Source organism: Rhincodon typus, chromosome 27 (assembly GCF_021869965.1).
Source record: "Rhincodon typus isolate 14 chromosome 27, sRhiTyp1.1, whole genome shotgun sequence".
NCBI lineage: Eukaryota > Metazoa > Chordata > Chondrichthyes > Orectolobiformes > Rhincodontidae > Rhincodon > Rhincodon typus.
In genome coordinates this window covers 5,007,808-5,015,993 of record NC_063358.1, presented here as the reverse complement: position 1 = coordinate 5,015,993, position 8,186 = coordinate 5,007,808, and the positions used below count along the sequence as shown (strand labels likewise).

General features: G+C 43.4%; 1 protein-coding gene across 9 annotated transcripts in view; it reads right to left on the bottom strand.

The window, feature by feature from the left end:
- Positions 1-7,911, bottom strand: part of LOC109921159 (polycomb protein SCMH1-like) — a 176,571-nt gene extending 168,660 nt beyond the window's left edge. For 4 of the 9 annotated variants that reach the window (XM_048613235.1, XM_048613232.1, XM_048613228.1 and 1 more), the window contains exons 1-2: positions 7,236-7,414; positions 4,671-4,886 (exon numbers count right to left, since the gene is read on the bottom strand). The gene's annotated coding sequence lies outside the window, so the exon portion shown is untranslated. Of the gene's footprint in view, positions 1-2,337; positions 2,390-4,670; positions 4,887-5,917; positions 6,016-7,235; positions 7,415-7,875 lie in introns of those variants that run through there. The other 5 variants (XM_048613227.1, XM_048613233.1, XM_048613229.1 and 2 more) reach the window with 4 other exon arrangements.
- Between the last annotated feature and the right edge of the window lie 275 nt (positions 7,912-8,186).

The following is an 8,186-nucleotide window of genomic DNA, read 5'->3' as shown; positions in this document are numbered from 1 at the left end:
ACAGGAACAGGAAAGCTGACGTTTCAGGTCCTCTGATGCTGCTTGGCCTGCTGTGTTCATCCAGCTCTACACCTAGTTATCTCAGATCCTCCAGCACCGGCACTTCCTACTATCTCTGAATCAATAAAATGTGCCTTTATTTTCAGTAATATTCAAGCTTTGTATTACTGAGCAGCTACAAACCAGTCATAGTCTATATTTTTAAACTGTGTTTTCAGGCAGACCAGGTATTAGAAAATTATTTAGGGCACAGAGACAGCCTTTTAAGTTCAACTGGCATCTCAACATAGGGCTTTAGGAAAAAAAGCTCTCTCTCTACCCGTAATAAACACAACAGCTTGCACACACAAACCAGTGACAATGTTGTGTCAGAAGTCACATTAGTCCAACAGGTTTATTCAAAATCATAAGCTTTTGGAGCATTGTTCCTTTGTCACGTGACCTCACAAAAGGAGCAGCACTCCTAAAGCTGTGTTGTTCAGAGTCTGAAGAAGGATCCCCGACCTGAAACGTCAACTTTCTTGCTCCTCTGATGCTGCCTGGCCCGCTGTGCTCCTCCAGCTCCACACTGTGTTATCAGTAGTAGGCAAGCTATTAGAATCAATTCTGAGACACGGGATAAACTGCCCCTTAGAAATGGAATAATCAAGGACAGCTAGCACAGATTTGATTAGGAAAAATAGAGCCTGACTTAATTAACTGAATTTTTTGAGGTATCAAAACGGATTAACAGGGTAGTGCAATTGATTGTCCTCTGCGTGGATTTTAGCAAGGCTCATGACAAGATCCCACACAAAAGACTGGTTAAGGAAATAAAAGTATGTGAGATCCAGAGGAATGCACCAAGCTGGATTCAAATTGGACCAGTGACAATGGGCATTTTTGCAATGGGAAAGTTGTTCCGTTAGGTTTGTGCAGGGCTCAGTTATTGGTCCCATGCTTTTTGTGGTCCTTATTAATGATTTGGACATTCGGGGAGGCGATGGCTAGTGGTTTTATTGCTAGACTGTTAATCCAGAGACCCAGGTAATGCTCTGGGGACCTGGGTTCAAATCCCAGCATGGCAGATCGGAGAATTTGGATTCAATAAAAAATCGGGAATTAACAGTCACATCATGACCATTAATCAAGCGTTGATTGTCAGGAAAAACCCATCCGGTTCACTAATGTCCTTTAGGGAAGGAAACTTCCATTCTCACCAGGTCTGGCCTACATGTGACTCCAGACCTACAGCAATGTGGTTGATTCTCAACTTAACCTGATGAAGGAGTTGCACTCTGAAAGCTTGTGATTTCAAATAAATGGTTGGACTATAACCTGGTGTCGTGTGACTTCTAACTTTGTCCACTCCAGTACAACACCGGCACCTCCTCATCATCGCATTCGATGAATGAACTTTTTAAAAATATTGGGTGTATGAGCAAAAATTGTGCAGACTGCCCAAAAATGGGCCAGGTAGTTGATAGCGAGCAGGACAGTTGTAGACTTCAGAAAGATTTCAATGAACTGGTCAGGTGGGCAAAGAAAGTGACAAATGGAATTCAGCCAGGAAAAATGAGAAGTGATCCATTTGAAAAATGGAAACAACACAAAGGAATACAAAGTAAATGGCAAAATACCGAGCGGCAAATAGGAAGTGAGAGAGAGTTTGGAGTGCATACCCACAGATTCTAGTAGGTAAAAAGACAAGTCAATAAGTGATTGAGAAGACAGATAAAATTGTCTCCTTAATTAGCTATTACAGAGAATAGAAGAGCAGGGAGGTTAGGCTGGAGCTGTACAAAGCACTAGTTAGTCAAAAACTTGAGTACTGTTTACTGATCTGGCCACTTTATCATGGAAAGGATGGAATTGCAGTAGAGAAGATACAGAGGAGATTTACCAGGATGTTGCCAGGACTAGAAATTTGCAGCTGTGCGAAAAGATTGGATAGACTGGGGTTGTTCTCCATTCAACGGAGAAGAACACTGGTTTGAGATTTGTTTGAGGTGGACAAAATTGAGAGTGGCCTGGATGGAAAGGACGTGTTTATCTGAGCAGTGAGGTCTGTGATTAGGAAGTATTTGGTTAAGACGATTGGTAGAAGGACTAAAGGTGAAATGAGGAAAATCTTTTACACCCAGAGGGTGGAAGGATTCTGGAACTCCCTGCCTGAAATAGTAAAAGAAGCAGAAAACCTTAACTCATTCATAAAGGTGCCTGCACAAGCACCTTAGGGGCAATATTGGCTAAGCCAGCAACCTGTGGATAAACGAAAAGAAATCTGCCTTCCCAGAAACATAAAGTTAGTTATTTTGAAAAAGTCAGGCTGCTGAGTCGTAAGAATAAAGTTAGTACCTTATTTACACATCCGGATGTTCCAAATTCAGAGGGCTTACGCAGTGACACTGTCAACATTGAGATGGAAACTCTCATCAATCCCTCACCACTAGTGGGGCTAACAGCCTATGGGAACATGTACAGAACATTCACTAGAGAAGCCTAGATTCACTGGCAGCAAGCTGTGCATTTCTACATTATACTACACACATCCAAATGCCCAGAGATGTGGCCAGTCTCAGTACAGGGCTGACAGCAAAATGTGACAACTTCACCATCATTTACAGCCTGGAATTTGCCATGGTAATGTTAAGAAGCAAAATTTCATTAATAAATATCAGGTGTTAAAAGCTCTGGCGTCTTAACATCCATCAATTGTTTATGGCACCAGAACATTTAACAGGCTTGTAAGTTCCCCTCCAACATATTGATCATTCTATAGAATTTCATTACAACTACTGAATCAGCATTTCTCCGACAATGTTATATACTAAGTCGAACTACTGTGCGTCTGTGTGTGTCTATGTGCGTGTGCCTGTGTGTGTCTGCGTGTCTGTGTGTGTAAAAATGTCATCTGATAGCCAGCCCACATTAGTTCTTCATTCTCTCTTTGCAACTGCACAATTTCTGCCTTGTTGCGAACAAGGTTGCATCGATATGAAGCAAGAATTGTTAAGGCCATCACCAAAAGATAATCTCCAGCTGCTTTCACTTTACATAAACTGTAAAGATACTGAAAATCAGTACATCATAACATTTAAAAACATTCAAGGGGATCAATTAAGAAAAAGATTAAAAAGTAAATATGAAAGTTTCCTGTTAACTTTCAATGTGAAAAGCAAGCACATTAAGTGTGTCTATATAAAGTTTCCCAAGTGTTCAGGAGCATGAAGACAACTGCAAATTCACTAGTCAAAGATTATCACAAAAATTGATGTTACAGGGATTTGCCAGCAGTTTATCTTTTTAAATAGGAACTAGTCTCGTAACTACGATACCATACTTGCATATTGCAATGTCTTCATTCCCTTGGTCTATATCCTTAATCGGTGCCCCGATCAAGCTATAATACTTAATATCTGATATATTTTCACAACAAAAAACAAATCTGGAGCACTGGTACAACAGATAACTGGAAGCAGAGTTGAACAGACAGATTTAAAGGATTTTTTTTTACAAAATGGTGAGGAGAAAGTTAGCAAGGTTATGGGGCAATCAGAGTGCAAGTGCGAGTTTTGTCAAATCCAAGAAACAGGAAAGAAAAAAACCCAAACAACTAAATTTTCTTCAAATTACAGCAAAACTAAGAAGGGAGGTTAGATAGAAGGTTAGAACTGAGCTACCAGATTTAGGACTGAAACAGGCTTGTCGGTAACCACGTAGTTTGACTAGGGAAAGGCAGTAAGAAGGGATTTGTGGATGGGATTGAGGATTCTTGGTACATTGCTGAGCAGTAGAACGATGTATGTGAAAGGGTGTAAAGACAAGAAGCCAATTGAGCTCATGAGGCAAAAGCTATCAGGCAAGTTGATAATATGGGACAGAAGGTGAGCAGAGATTTGCATGAGCTACAAGTTGTGGAGATCCATGTTCGTGAAGCTAACAATAAATGCTTTTGAGATATTCTGAACAAAAGGACAGTGTTTCTATTGGAGTACAGTAAGGTGTGGTAAAGGAGAGAGATGCTGTGGAGTTGGAAATAAGTAGACTCAGTGATGGACTGGATATGGGGTTTGTAGCTGAGCTCCAGATCAAAAAGGATTCAAAGGTTATTTATCTTTCAGTATCACATGAAAGAATGGGTGGGAAGACAGATGGAGTCGGGAGGGCAATAATTATATCCTAAACTGCATCACAGTGCTCACTCCCAATCAGAAATTGCCAATATAAAACATTTAGAGGAAGACATTCTTTGTTCATTATTTGTAGTAAAATGGTAGGCATATTTCTCTTTTTGAGTACCAAATGACTCACACTGCAATTTGCATTTGCATATTTGCATCAGTGAGATAAATTGTCAAACCAGCACCATTTTCCCCCATCCAAATTATTTCACACAGCAAAAGAATCTTTCCTTAACAGAGCTGACAGAGACCATTAAAACCTGCATGAAATTTGCTGTAAACTTAATGAGTGTTGAGTTTCAGGTTTCAGATGAAACATCAACAAGAGAAAAATGAGTCTATGGACAGTAATCGAAAGGTACTTAGATGCTTACTCGTGGGAGAATCATGACCTTAGGGATGTTGGAGCTTAAACTGCATTCTGGGTAATCTGTTCTACTTGGGGCCTGAAAGTATCTGCTCTGTTTAACAAATTACACTTACAAAGACCATCAAATTGTACTGTACCTTCAAAAGATTTGTGCTTTTGTGAAGGACAAATTGCTGGTGATTTAAAACTGTTCCACACACATTTAGGCTTCAGTCCCCATCATAGCTCTGAAAGCTGCAATGTCCCTTTCCCCGTCATTCATCAATTCCAAGTAATTGTCAAGTTTTAAATCCAATTAGTGACCTCAACGCCCAGCATGCCTTAGGATCAGAAGTCTCCAAGGACAATGATATCTGCAATTAAAGGAAACACTATTTGTATAAAAAAGGAGAGCATTCAGGCAGACATAAACTAAGCAGATTGTCACACCACACCTTTCACATTATTCATTTAGACTCCACAATGGGACATTGAGTGCCAGTTTTGTTTTTCTCTTCCATCCACACCCCCTATCACCTGCCTAAAGTCCTCTTGTTACACCCAGCCATCGAAATTTTCTAACGTGCCCAGACCTGCTCCTTCCAATTCTTCACTCTCACTGTTCCCAAGGAATCCCAGTCTGCACCTTGACTGATATAGATGGTGCTAAGTGGCTCTGTGAAAGTATGTGATGGCACCATATCCTTTTTCATTAGGCAGTCCCTCAGAATCAAGGTTATGGCTGCTGAGGTGAATGAACAGTTTGAAGCTGGACCCACACACTCTGCCACAAGTGGGGAAGATGGTCTTTAAAGACTGGGTTGGATTACATGCTCAGATTTTTCCACACTTAATCCTGGACTGGTCAGAACATTCACTCTAAGTGAATGACACCACTCCACAGTAGAGAATGTTGCACATTTAACAGAGTGTGGATGGAAAAAGACAGCTACAACATAACAAAGAAAACACTGGTGCACAGAGATAACACAGCGTAGAGCTGCAGGAACACTGCAGGCCTGGCGGCATCAGAGGAGCAGGAAAGTTGACGTTTCGGGTCAGGACCCTTCTTCAGAGTATTTAGGAGAGCAAAGTTTCATCTCTTCTACACAAAACTTGATATACCAGTGCAAAACGGTAGTTAGCAGGGCCTTCCAGTGGAAATGCTTGTAGTGCAGTGTAGTGTTCCTATCTTGGAGCCAGGAGGCCCAGGTTCATTTCCCACCAGGTGCTGAGCTGCACAATAATAACTCTGTCCAGGTCAGCTAGAAAACATCTGCTAAATACTCAAATCACCATGGTAAACCGCTGGGCCACATAGTGCTGTGAAGAGACTAACACAAATCCATCCACGTGTGCCTTTGTGCCTCCGAACATCTACACATCTCCCCCTCAACCCCCATACCTCCCCAGCTCCAGAGCTGATCCATTTTAGAAATGTTTCCCAGCTTTCTCGTCCTCGAAATGCTGCCGTTTCGATGTCCCCAGAATCAGTGCAAGGAGCTGTGCTGGGAGGAAGGTGCGGAGTTAAAGGGATTGTTACTTTCTCTTAAATTTCACCTCCCGCCTCAGCATGGGGACTAGTGTATTTCAGGCACTGCACTGTATCTGGGAAGTGGCTGCAGGAGCGCATTCTGAAAACCACGGAAAAAACTTTCACCAAAATCTCCAAAGCACAAGTAGCGACAGCGAGACAACTGTCAAAATATGGGCCGTTCAATCTCGATGACTTTTTACGAGAAGGATATGCCAGTTTAACACAGCAAGGCGAGCCCCTGAATATTCTCCTTCTGGGAGAGAGAGGTGGGAGCAATGATTTCACTTAGAAACAGGCAACGTGTGCACTAAGGTACAAAGATTATCCCCTGCCAGTGAGGAACAGGAGGAGACCCCTATACACACACACACTCCCCAGTCAGTGAGTGCTGTTCTCAGGTTTCTCCACCGACTGCTTCCAGGTTTCCACCAGAATTCCTAACGCATTTCAAAGTCAGGATCTGGGGTTCCCTGGGCCGCTTTGCCACTTGCTTACCGTGTGCCCCTTTTATTCCGTATACCCCATTAAAAACAAATATAAATGTAAGGGGTGAAACACACAGTGTCCCTTAGCCTGCGGTCAGAGGGGTTGACAGGGCAGCACTTTGCTGGGAGTCCTGGGAAGAGAGTGCGAGAAAACCCCGCACACAACACCTATCTAAAATTGTAGGTAGAGTGTGTGTCCCCCCCCCATCGGCTCGGGGTGGAGGGAGAGACAGACAAGAGAGAAAGTGACAGCTCATGTTCAATTTCATTCTCTGTAACCTACAAGGCCCCAGACACACAGACAGGGAGAGATCGGCAACTTACAATGAAAACAACCCCAGCGCCAAACAGCCCAGACTTGGGAAGAGAGAGAGGGAGAGAGGAGACAGAGCAGGGGGGCAAAAAAAAAGCTCCAGCCCGAGCTGCCTAAAGATTCCTGGGGAGGACCTGGATACAAAGCGCCAGCGGATACACTCGATACATCCAGCGCGGTTACAATGTATCCAGCGCGCCCTGGGCTCCTGATCCACTTCCAAAGGCTCCTGCTTTTGTTTCTCCACCAACCCCCTCCCCTCTGCCAACAAGGGGTCGGTCTGTGATGCTGTGGCCCCGGTGATTCCCCTCCCCACACACATATACATACACACACACACACACACACACCCCCGAGTTCCCCATCTCCGCGGGGATCCAGTACTTACTTGTTCCAATCGAGGGCTGCTTTTTTTTTCCAGTCTGTGTCTTTCCCCTCCCCTCTGGCGTGTCTCAAAGCTTAGATTTCAATCAGTCTCCGCCATGTTTGAGGACTGCGCAGTGAAGAGAGAGAGAGAGAAAAAAAGAGAGTGAGACCCCCATTTAGATGTGACTCGAAAAAAGTACAAACACTGACACTGCACGACCCCTACTGATCAAAATAAGGAAGCGCCCGGTGGAAAGTGCCAGAGGACCTTTGCAAAAAAAAAACCTACTGTCACACGAGCCCGCAGTCAAAGCCATTTAACTGCAACTTCAGCACTTTCTACTGGCATCGATTATTCAGTTCTGCATCCCACGGGGCGTCTTTGTGGGAGAAGCAACCGGTCATGCTGACCTCGAGTTTATAATGGCACTGAATATTGTGGAACCACACAGCCAGGAGCTTGGAGGTTCAGTCCAGTCTTCAGGTCACGTCCCCATTTCCATTGCAAAGATAAATGAAAGTTTCCACAGCAGGAAAATCTGCTCACCTCATTTATTTTGCTTCTGTAGGGACCATCCCAGGTAAAGGCAGTGACATCCAGGTCCGGAGGCTCTACAGTGCATCTGACCCAGCAAGTTTCAAGAACAGAAAAATCAACTCACCTCATTTTTATTACCTCGTTAAGGACCATCCCAGATGAAGACAGTGACATTCAGGACTGGATCTGCAAAGCATAGGACCCAGCAAGTTTCCAGCTATTGGATTAACTCACTGAGCCTGAGCTCAATGCTGGGGATGCTATGTGCTGGTGGAAGATCATCCAACTGAAACAGATACTGAACCAGATTTCACAGATGCTGCCTGATCTGCGGAATCTTTGCAGCTTTTTTTTTGCTGTTCTAATATTGAATAAATAACTGTGTTGGTTGCAGACAGAATGTCATCTGCACTTGAATCTTTGCTCCTAAGAATG